The sequence below is a fragment of the Capsicum annuum genome, chromosome 11, assembly GCF_002878395.1.
Source record: "Capsicum annuum cultivar UCD-10X-F1 chromosome 11, UCD10Xv1.1, whole genome shotgun sequence".
Classification (NCBI taxonomy): Eukaryota; Viridiplantae; Streptophyta; class Magnoliopsida; order Solanales; family Solanaceae; genus Capsicum; species Capsicum annuum.
This window is the reverse complement of record NC_061121.1, coordinates 164,744,977-164,757,625: the sequence shown is the minus strand read 5'-3', so window position 1 is coordinate 164,757,625 and position 12,649 is coordinate 164,744,977.

Sequence of the window (12,649 nt, the reverse complement as noted above, 5' to 3'; positions counted from 1 at the left end):
ATCCAACCTTGGATACAATATAACTTATAGATATCTTTTAAATTAGTAGTCTTTGGGTAATCCTACGCACAATCAATCTTGGATATGATGCGGCTTATAGAGAACCCTTGGACCTATCAATTTTGATAATCTTGCATATTTTCCGATAAGGATTTATTGCGACTTATGGATAACCTTCAAACTATTGATCTTGGGGCAACTTTACACACTATCCAATTAGGATGTTATTGTGGCTTACGAATGACCCATGGGCTTTCAACTCGAGGATAATCTTGCACACTATCTTATTTCAATTAATGTGACTTACAGATGACCCTTGGATTTTCAATTCTCAAAAAATCTAGTACGTCATACATTTTCGGATAACGACTTACAAACATCCTTCGGACCATATATTTCTTAAGATCTAATAGTAAATGCTATAAAATCTTTGATGATTGATGCACTTGAAGCTGATGAATATCTCTAAATGCTAGACTGCTTTACCTTTGTGTGATTTGATCAGATATGGATACTTGGAATGTCCTTCAATGTCAATCTCTTTTGTCTTTGCATGATTATCGGATATATATGAAAATTCTTCAGAATATCCTTCTGCATGTACTATTTCAAACATCCATTCTTGATTTTCCAGGGATGTGAGTAAGTCATTATTTTCCTTTCCACGTTTGATGATTCTCGCAACCACAAAAAAACCTATTAGTTTTGGGAAACTCAGTTGTTTTCAGCTCCTGACCATCCTAGCTCTTTCTTATCAGCCTTTGGATGTTTGGATTTCTTGTATTCCTTTAAATCAAAGGAATGTGGTGAATAATAAGTGTTTTTATTATTTTTTGTTGGATTCAGGAAAACCTACATCCACAGAAAAATTATTAGTTTTTAATAAAATTGATCTGTGTTGACTTCTTCGGTCTTCAACTTTTGTCATTGTCATCATCCAGTTCTTATATTCTTCAGATGTTTGTCATCTTTTGATTCCTATTTTGACTCCTCGAGATGGTGGGTGTAAGATGAAATCATAGTGTAAATTAATTTAAAAGTAAGTACTTTTATTTGAAATAGATTGCCAAGGTGGACTAAGCCAATTAATTCTGATTAGTAAATAGATACTATGTATGATAACACTTTGCAGAATATATACGACCCCTGCCAATTTGGGGCGAACTTTCCCTTATGCTCCTCTTGGAGAGGGAATATGAGGTTGAGCACCAATTGTCCAACTTTAAACATGCAAGGTCTTTCTTTTTTGTTGAAAGTATGAATCATTCATTGTTGATATAATTGGCCATATCATACAACGCTTATCCTCTTTTTATCTATCATCATAAGTTGTTCATGACGGGCGCAAACCCATTCTTCATTACTCAGACCCACTTGTTGAATGATCCTTAAAGATGGTATTTCAACTTCAGCAAGTATTACTGCTTCTATCCCATAGTCTAACACATAAGGTGTTGCCCCAGTCGAAGTTTTGACCATCGTGCGATATCCCAAAAATAGAAATAACCTTTTGGAATGAGAGAATCTGAGTAAGGGTTCAATTAACACCATAAGAAGGTTTTTAAGGCACTTAGGAGCGTCTGTTTTAAAACGTTCACCAAAAGATTTTTTGCCTAAAATACATAAGGTGGCTAACTTTGCAAAAAAAGGGTTGCTTTTAAATATTGAAATTATTTACCTGCACATCTAAAAAAAATGACATTGTTATTCATTCAAACGAGAAATAGTCTACTTGAATTAGGAAAAAGCTACAATGTACTCTACCTAAATGAATATTAAAAATGACGAAATGATGATTTTTTTTTCTAAGAAAGATTACAAAATTTCTATTTGAGAAACACTTTACTTAATTATGAAAGTTAAGAAATTTCTCCTTGAGTTAGAAGACAGAAACCTATCAAAACAGGATTACACTTTTGAATTTAAAGGAAAGATAAAGTTGTTTTTTATGAAAAATTAAAATTATATAACTATTCATATTCTTCTTCTTCTTCTTCTTATTATTATTATTATTATTATTATTGTAATAAAAGTGATCATTTTGTTATAAATAACACCTAAAAAACCCTGAAGAAAGTATCGTGTTAGATACATTTTACCAATTACAGAAAGTAAGAATTTACAATAAAAAGAAATTAACGTCCTGAGTTTGAAAAAAAAATATTTTTTAATCCAAGTGGACCATTGGTCATATGAACAAAACAAATGTCATTTTTTGAACTAAATTACTTTTTTTAATATATTTATGAAATACGTGGGAAAAATGATATAATAAATAAGAGATTCGAGATAAATGAAATGACAACAACGGGGAAAGTCACAAGGTTAATTAAGTAAAAATAGTAATAATACAAATAGAAAAGCATAAATTGTAAATTACAAGTAAATAAGAGATTAAAAGTTAGAGTTGGGCCTTCTATTGGCCCATAGGTGAGCTGCCAGCCTGTGGGCAACCCATTTTATGGACTTTAGATTATTTTTTTTCTACATGTATATCAGCTGTATAATACAGCCAGTTCCTTGCATTTTTGTGTTCATATACTGTATGTCAAGTGTATAAATATTTGTATACTCTCTTCCTATTTCATTCCACATCATATATGGACATATATTGGCCACCCTCGCCCTGAAACATCTGTGTATCCACCGTATACAGGTGTATACCAGCCTTGCTTCTTCATTAACTAGTCCCTTTGAGGATTTTTAGGATTCGGTCCCAGAAAGATGTAGGAATATGTAGTCAAATTGGACTCGGATGAATTCACATGTATCAAATAAAGGATAAGGATTAATAAGTGTCTACTAATAACAAAACGAGCAAAATAGTATATCAAATGTCAACTTGAACAAACCACAATAATCGCACACTTAAGGTATAGATTATATATAATTTGACACCATCTATAAGTCACAAAAATACAACACAACCTAAACTACCCATAACCAACTCAACAACAACAACAACAACATACCCAGTGTATTCCCACCTAGTGGGGTCTGGGGAGGTAGAGTGTACGCAGACCATACACTACCTCAGGAGAAGTAGAGAGGTTGTTTTCGATAGACCCCCGACTTAGGACCGATACCCATATACAAACCCAAATATAAGTGTATATAAGTAGTATGGTACATAAGACAAACTAACAGAATACCAAACACAAAAGATAAGTACATATATAAACTAGTACGGTAAGCAAAATAAACTAACACCGCTAGCCACGACCAAAAAACTCCAGCCCCCGAGGAGTGAACCACTACTATTATTGACACCCTCCCACCCCTAACGCTCTACCATAATCTGCTTCCTCCACACCTTTCTATTAAGGGTCATGTCCTCCATTAGCTGTAACTGCTCTATATCATGCCTAATCATCTTTCTCTAATATTTCTTTAGTCTACCTCTATTCCACCTAAAACCATCCATAGACAGTGTCTCATACCTCTACACAGGAGAATCTAAAACCGTCTCCATCATGTGCCCAAACCAATGTAACCATCTCCATTCTTTGGGTACAAAGATGAAAGGATTACCCTAGTTCAAAATCCCACATACCTTAGATTTTGAAATTACATGAACAAGCTTGCTCTAAACTCTTCTTCTTACTCTTGAGAGAGGGTTCTTGTAACCCTTGAACTTGGAGAACTCAAATCTCAACTCAATTTGTAGAATCCATTGTGAGATCTTGGAGTTTTCCAAGAAGGGTTTTAGATTTTCCCTTGAGGGAGACACCCTAGCCTTTGGATGTTTTGGGAGATAATGAGACTATCAAGTTTGTTTGGAATATATTTGAGGGTTAGAAGGGAAAAGACCCAAAAGCCCCTTGTTAAAATGAGTTAAAAACATTAAACGGGGGCTGCGACGATTAGAGCGATGGTCCATCGCAAGTCCGACGGTTCGTCAGGTTGCCCATCGCACGTTGGTCAGGAATGGGATACACTGCCTTTATACGATGGTCGAAGCGGTGGTCTATCGCAAGTCTGATGGTCCATTGCACAATGGCTAGGGTGAGGCCACACTGGCTCAGCGCGATGGTCGCAGCGATGGTCCATCGCAAACCTAATGGTCCATCGCAAACCTAATAGTCCATCGTCTTGGCTATCGCACTTGGGCCAGAAAAGGAAGTTACTTCCTTGGTTACGATGGGTCGAGTGACGGTCCGTCGCAGGCTGACGGTCCATCGGATCTTCCGATGCACCTGGGCGGTTCTGAGAACTCTCAGTAAAACGGCCAAAACTTCTCACCCCGATACCGAATTTAAACGAAATTGGTATCGTTGGAAAGCTAATTCAATTTCCCACTTGATGGAAAGATATTTTTAGAATAATTCTATATGTTTTAAGCACCAATCACTTGGGAAGTCACTTCTTAATATTTTAGGGCCAGAATTACACTTCACTTGACACACTAAGGCTCAGACTACGAGGGAACTTTGCGGGGTCCTACAATATCTCCCCTTTGGAAACCTTCGTACTAGAATATCACTAGTTAGACTAAGAACACAAAAAAACTAGAGTAAATATAGATGAATCTCTCTAAACTCTTGAATACCTCAGAAATCGTAAGAACTCATACAAGAATAGATACATAGTTGAACTTTATATTAGAAGGGCTAAATTAAGAAAGAATAATACCTTCAGATTGACTTGAACTCGTGGAGAAGAGGTGTGGGTACTTGACTCACATGTCTGCTTATGCCTCCCAAGTAGCACCCTCAACAGACTGGTTCTAGAATAAAACTTTAAACAAGGGAATTTCTTTGTTACTTAGTCTACGGATCTAAAAATCTAGGATCTCAACATGAATCTCATCGACGAAAAGACCATTCTGAATATCAGCACTCTCTAAGGGATCTACTATAATGGAATCACCAATATGCTTTTTAAGCACAGAGATATGAAAAACAGGATGAACAACTGACAATTCTGTAGACAACTCAACCTCATAGGCGACTTTACCGATATTACTCAAGACTCTATACGGGCCAACATAACGGGGACTAAGCTTTCCCTTTTTTACCAAACCTCTTCACCCCTTTCAAGGGTGAAATATTCAAGTACACTAAATCCCCCACCTTAAACTCAATATCTCTTCTCCTCACATCGGCATATGACTTTTGATAACTCTAAGCGGTGTTTAACCTCTCTCTAATAAACTTAACTTTCTCAATAGCCTTAAATACTGCATCAGGCCCAATCACGACAGCTTCACCCTCTTCAAACTAACCTATGGGTGATCTATATCTCCTACTATATAAGGCCTCAAATGGTGCCATTATGATTCTAGCATGGTAACTACTGTTATAGGCAAACTCTATCAATGGAAAATACTCATCCCAACTACCTTTGAAATTAAGAGCACAAGCACGAAACATATCTTCTAGGGTCTGAATAGTCCTCCTAGCCTAACTATCTGTCTGCGGGTGAAAAATGGAGCACAAAAGAACTTAGGTACCAAGACCCTACTGAAACGCCCTCTAAAACTGAGAAGTAAATTGGGTGCCCCTATCCAAAATGATGGACGAGGGAACTCCATGTAGCCTGACTAACTCCTGGATATACAATCTAGCATAATCCTCAGCTGTATAAGATGTATGCACAGACAAGAAATATGCGGACTTAGTCAGCCTATTCACAACAACCCAAATCGAATCATGATGATGATGCAAAAGAGGCAATCCAGTCACGAAGTCCATATTCACCACCTCTCACTTCTAAGTAGGTATACCAAACTCTTGTATCACACCACCAGGTCTTTGGTGCTTTACCTTAACCTGTTGGCATGTTGCACACTTTGATACGAATTCAGCTATATCTTTCTTTATACCATTTCGCCAATAGATTTCCCACAAGTCGCGGTACATCTTGGTAGTGTTGGGATGAATAGAATACCGCACGCCATGCACTTTGGCCATAATCCTCTGCCTCAAATCATCAACAAACGGAACATATAATCTACCTTGTACTCTCAACACGCCATCTTCCCCTTGGGTGGAAACCTCTACCTTATGGTCCTTAACTGCTTCTTTCAGTCTGACCAAACTAGGATCCTTATCTTGCTTCTCCTTTACTTCTAAAAATAAAGAAAATTCAGAACTACTCTGCACCAAAGCATTTCCCTTAGCTGAATCAAGCAACCTAACACCCAATCTGCCCAAATAATGCACATCATGAGCTAATTCTTTCTTACCTTCCTCTACATGGGCAACACTACCCATAGACAACCTGCTAATGGCATTTGCCACTACATTGGCCTTGCTCGGGTAATACAACACACTCATATCATAGTCTATCAACAAATCCAACCATCTCCTCTGACTAAGATTCAACTCTCTCTAAGTAAATATGTACTGCAGGCTCTTATGATTAGTAAACACATTAATATGGACACCATAAAGATAATGTCTCTAGATTTTCAAAGCAAAGACCACAGTAGCTAACTCAAGATCATGGGTTGGGTAATTCTTCTCATGCAGCTTTAACTGTATAGAGGCTTAGTCTATAACCTTAACTTTTTGCATCAACACACAACCCAAACCAATTCTAGAGGCAATATAATACACCACATAACCAACTATGCCATCAGGCAAAGTCAAGTCTTTAACTCCTGAAATCTCTTCTCATGGAAATCTGACAACTAGAACCTAACTTTATTTTAGGTTAACTGGGTCATGGGAGATGGAATAGAAGAGAAACCCTCAACAAAATAATGGTAGTAGCCCGCTAGACCTAAGAAAACCTAATGTCAGATAGAGAGATAGGTTTAGGCCAATTTCTTACAGCTTTTGTCTTTTAGAGATCAACTCTAATACCTTCAGCTAAAACAATATGACCCAGAAAGGCTACAAACCTTAGCCAAATTTCACACTTACTGAATTTGGAGAACAACTGATGGTCTCTAAGAGTTTGTAAGACAATTCTAAGGTGGTTCACAGGGTCTGTATATTGGATTCAGAACTTGACCGGTTAGTCTTACCTAGGTTGAAGGATAGGGGCTAGGAAAGGATCATAGGCCATTTTAATATTAGCCCACTTCCCTGTATATAGAATATCACTTGATCCCTGCTTTGAGCCTACTTAGCCTATTTCTTTTTATGACACATGTCACCTTTTCGTTTAAATCACAATGAATCTATTTTTACCCTGGTCCTCCTTGGATACTATGCACCTTAACTTAGGCAAATGACCTAAGTTAAGGGTGGCTATCATAGGGGTGTGTGATATAGAATAAGTATAAACAAAGGTAAAATAAAAAAAAATAAAAAACAGGGTGTGGTGGAAAAGAGCAAAAACAAGAAAAGTTGTGAAAAAGAATAAGTTATTGTGGAAAAGACCGAGCACATCCTAAATAAATATGATCAAGAAAAGAGAAGAATAGAAAAAGGTTAATGAGTGAAGCCCCAAAAGCTAGTGTAGTGTCAAGGAGGCTTGGTCACTTTAAATATCATCAAGTATCTAATAGCCCCTAGCCTACATTACAAGACAAAGAGAAGACATATAGTGATCTTAGCTGACCTGTCTGAAGGTCTTGGTAATGAAAATAAGGGCAAGCCTATGGTATTCGTCATAGATTGATTGGAACTTTATTTTGAGAGTGACTATTTTTTTATTGTCCCCATAGTTACATATAGGATTACTGATATAAGAGAAGGGGGATTTTTTTGCTGTGAGGGCATACCAGATATGTTTCTAGTTGCTAACTTATTGGGATAGTGTAATACTTGTCTATGCATGGTTGTTATAGCTGATCTAATGTCGTATCTTGATTTTTATATATTACATTATTGTTCTTTAATAATATACATAGTTGTTCTTGAATTGATTGATCTTGGAGATGGTGAATATATTTTGAAACAATATGGATGAATGACTACCAAATGTACTTTGTGTCCTCTTGGTTGTGTTTGAGTTGCTTGAGGACGAGAAATTATTTTAAGTTGAGGGTGTTGATGTGTGAGCAGACACTAACATATTTGAGGTTTTTAGCTGGGAATAATTGCAAAGTCTTAAGCAGCTTTTGTTATTTTTGATTGTTTTATCTTTGATTTTGTAGTAGAAGCCAAGATGCAAGAGAACCAACAGGGATGCAAGCAAAAGAGTTGAAATCTAAAGCAAATAGAATAAAAGTGTAGCTGACGACATTCCTGGTAAGTTGTCATCCCTGTTATAAGTTATCAGATATACCGTCATCCTTAAACAGAGAATGGAACATAGCTGAAAGTTGCAACGACATTTGGTGATAGGCCATCATAAGTATGATAAGCCATTAGGTTTTTTATTATCCTAAGGTAGAATATGTGAGTTGAGGTAGAGAAGTGATGACATTGTTTGATATGTCATCACATTTCTGATAAGTCATTAGGATTCATCGTCAGCCTTAAGTAGAAAGTGCTAAAACTGAAGAGAGAGTTGAAGACATTTGTGATAAGTTGTTAGACTCCTGATAAGGTATCGCGAATGTCGTCACCTAACTCGAGGAATTATTAAACTCTATGATTTTGTTTCCTTATTTAGGATGAACTGTAAAAAGTATTGTTTAGTGTTTTCTAAAGGATTTCTGAACATAATTTTGGAACACACGAAGTTTGTTATTTTCTCTCTAGTTTCTTGGCTTGAAAAACAATTAACTTTAAAGAGATTTTCATCAATATTTTGGGATTTATATTGTGATCTAATCTGAGAATCACTAGTTATTATTCATCTTGTGGTAAGTTTATCTTTCAAATTATGAATATGTCTAGTTATTTCGCTTATTACATTATGAGTGGCTAAATTACTTTCACCCAAATTATGGGATCTATAGGTTGTCTTTGTAAGATTCTATGTGTTTTCAATTCTAAAGGTAATAGGACTCCTTGATAGATTCGAGATTTTAATTGTTGTCTATTGGTTGAAAATGATAGAAAGCTCCGGCTTTGATTTGCTTGAGATAAGAAATCAAATATAGTAGGAAGTGAATAATTGACAGGGACTTGGAAACACTAAACTTTCATTTAATAATCAACGCTGTAACAAGGTTGATTAACCTGAGGTAAAGTCTGGTTAGTAAATATAAATTCCCTAAGTCCAAGAGGATTAGGTAATTAAACGCTTAAGTAGGTCGAGAGATATTTAGGCATAACTTTGATAGAGATAATATGTTGTCCTACCTACTTTGAGAATCTTGAATCACTATTAGCATCTGTCAAGTACTAAAACCCATAGTGAACATAATTCTGGTTTTCCATAAACTCTTGATTACAAACACTAAAACTGAAGTGACCAACATTTATTGGCTATTCTCCAAAACCCTCATTTTATCTTTTCATATCATCTGAATGAATTCAACTTGTAGCTAAAGTTTTAAATTAGTTTAATCGTCACTCACATTGTTCCCTGTCGATTCGACCCCGACTCCAAAAGTTGGGTAAATATCTTGATGACGAACGCCTTGCACTAAATTGGCATTTAAGTTGAGCATTATCAAATAGCATATAGATTCATAACTCATGTAGAAATATAAAAATTTTAGCAATTTATCTCAAAATTTCAACATACTCATATGCTTTAATATTGCAAATATTTCAACTATTAACTTCTCAAGGATTAAAATCATGGGGTATAGACCCACCTGTAATTTCTCAAGAAAACATATGAGAATCATGCCATTAGTCTCTCAATTCGTGGGAAACATCAAAATATTGCAATCAATAATAATGGATGAAAACCCTAATTCAAATTCATGTAAGATCTCATAGATTGTAGAAAATCATAGTTTAAATAAGCTTTTGGGTACAAGGATAAAATAATTACCCTTGTTCAAAACCCCACATACCTTAGATTATGAAATTGGATGAACAAGCTTGCTCTAAACTCTTCTTCTTACTCTTGAGAGAGGGTTCTTGCAATCCTTGAACTTGGAAAACTCAAATCTCAACTCAATTTGTAGAATCCATGGTGAGTTCTTAGATTTCTTGGAGAAGGGTTTTAGATTTGCCCTTGAGGGAGAAACCCTAGACTTTGGATATTTTGGGAGATAATGAGGCTATTAAGTTTGTTTTGAATATATCTGAGGGTTAGAAGGGAAAAGACCCAAAAGCCCCTTGTCAAAACGAGTTAAAAACACTAAACGGGGGCTGCGACAACCGAAGCAACGGTTTGTCGCAAGTCCGATGGTCCATCACGCGTTGGCCAGGAATGGGACACACTTCTTTGATATGATGGTTGAAGCGATGGTCCGTCAAAATTATGACGGCCTATCGGATCATCCGTCACACGATGGCCTGGGTAAGGCTACACTGACTCAGTGCGACAGTCACTGTGATGGTCCATTACAAACCCGATGGTCCGTCATCTTAGCCATCTCAATTGGGCCAAAAAGGGAACTTTCTGCCTTAGTCGTGATGGTCCATCACAGGCTCGACTTTTCGTTGGATCGTCCGTCGCACCTGGGCGATTTCGAAAACCCTCAATAAAATGACCATAACTTCTCACCCCAATACCAGATTTGGAAAAAATTGGTATAGTTGGAAAGATAATTCAATTCTATACATAAAAAAGTCAAATTTAATAAAATTCTATATGGTTTAAACACCAATCACTTGGAAGGTCACTTCTCAGTCTTTTAGGGCCAGAATTACACTTTACTTGACACGCTCTAAGGCTCGGACTACATGGGAACTTTGCAGGATATTATAATTTGTTCATCGAATTTCATAATATAAGGTATGTGGGGCATTGAACAAGGGTATACTTTCATCCTCGTTCCCAAAGTCTTATTTAAACTATGATTTTTTGCAATCTATGAGATTTTACATGAATTTGAATTAGGGTTTTCACCCATTATTACTATTGCAATATTTTAATGTTTCCCAAGAATTGAGAGTCTAATGGCATGAGTTTCATATGTTTTCTTCATAAATTGCAGCTGGGTCTATACCCCATCATTTTAATCCTTGAGAAGTTAATAGTTGAAATATTTGGGCTATTAAAGTATATGAGTATGTTGAGATTTTGAGACAAAATGCTGAAATTTCTAGATTTTTACATGAGTTATGAATCTATATGCTATCTATTATGCTTTTGATGAGTTTTAACTTGAGAATGAATTATGGGTTATTGAGCCCTACTTGAGATTTACAATTTTATGAACTCTTATGATATAAACACCCATGATTTGAGTATTATGAGATTGTTGAGAAATGTTTTGACCTAATGGTCATTGAGTTTTGAAATCCACTCTACTATATGAGATTACAGATTTGACTATTGGGTTCTTATTAAACCATGAAATTATTCTAAAGTGGATTTTCATGAGATGAGCGAGATAAACTAAAGGGAGTAGTATTTAGCATTGAGTGGGTAAGTTACTATGGTTTCTTACCTTAAAACTACGTGCCACCATAGGTTGGGCCTGAGGCTGGGTTTATAATTATTATTGGGACTAAGGCCGATTTGATATTGAGCCTGAGGCCGAGTTTGTTTAGTGATCACTGGACCTAGGTTATACTCCTTGGCAAGAGTATAATGCCTCTCACCAATGTGAGGTCTCTTCCTTAGGAGGACAAAACATTGGACTCCATGTAGCTCGCATGGTTAATGTCGGTTAAGAGAAACTCCCTAAACTAAAGTATTTTCCATTGAGATAAGATATTTTCCTTTAAAACTAAAATACTTTCCGTTGATATGAGTATTTTTCCCTAAAGCTTGAAATGAGATATTTTCGTAATTTGAATGAAATGCCTTCAACTATGTTCCAAAGTTATATGATTTTGACTTCCAAGTATTTGAGTTCAAAAGAGTTGTGAGTTCTTGAGCATTGAAGAAGTTTTACTCTCGATGAGACATATGCATGTGTTGAAAGTATTTCTTAAAGTTTCCTTTAGCTTTGAGTAATGAGAATAAGAGAAGAGTACAAATTTCAAAGCTGAAAGTATAATGACTCATGAGATTACGTGACATGTTTCCTTTTACATGATTCATGAGCTTTACATTTTATACTTAATCAATCCATGTGAGTCATTACTTATTACATGCATGATTTGATTAAAGAGTATTGATGTTGTTTCATATAAATGCACGCACCCCACATACTTAGTACATTCCTAAGTGCTGATCTATATATACTTATATATACTACATTATCTCATAATCTAGGTTCAGGTGCTCAGTCCCAGCCTCGTAAGTGACTTTTAAGTACCTCTATCTATATCCCTACAGTGGTGAGTCCTCATGCTTCGAGTATCTATCATCAGACATTTTAGTATTTGAGAGACTATGTTACTACTTTCAGTTCATTTCGAGACATTTGGGGACCTGTCCCGATGGCTCTCTAGTTCATGGATTAGTAGAGGATTTGTCAGACTAGTTATCAAATTGTGGTTGTGTTGAGGCTTCCAGTATTCTGGTTATTTGGACCGAGCATTTTCTCTGTATTCCCTTTCATGTGATAGAACTATTTTAGTGTTTGAATTATTTTATCTTGAAATAAGTATTATTACTAGAAACAAGATCAAATGGTTAGCTTTGGGCTACTTTAGCCTTAAACATCATGTGACATCCCAGGAGGCGATTTTGGGTCGTTACAAACTTGGTATCAGAGTCTAAGGTTTTAAGGAGTCCTAGGGAGTCTGACAAGCTGCATTGAGTAGAATCTTGATCATCGGTGTGTAAC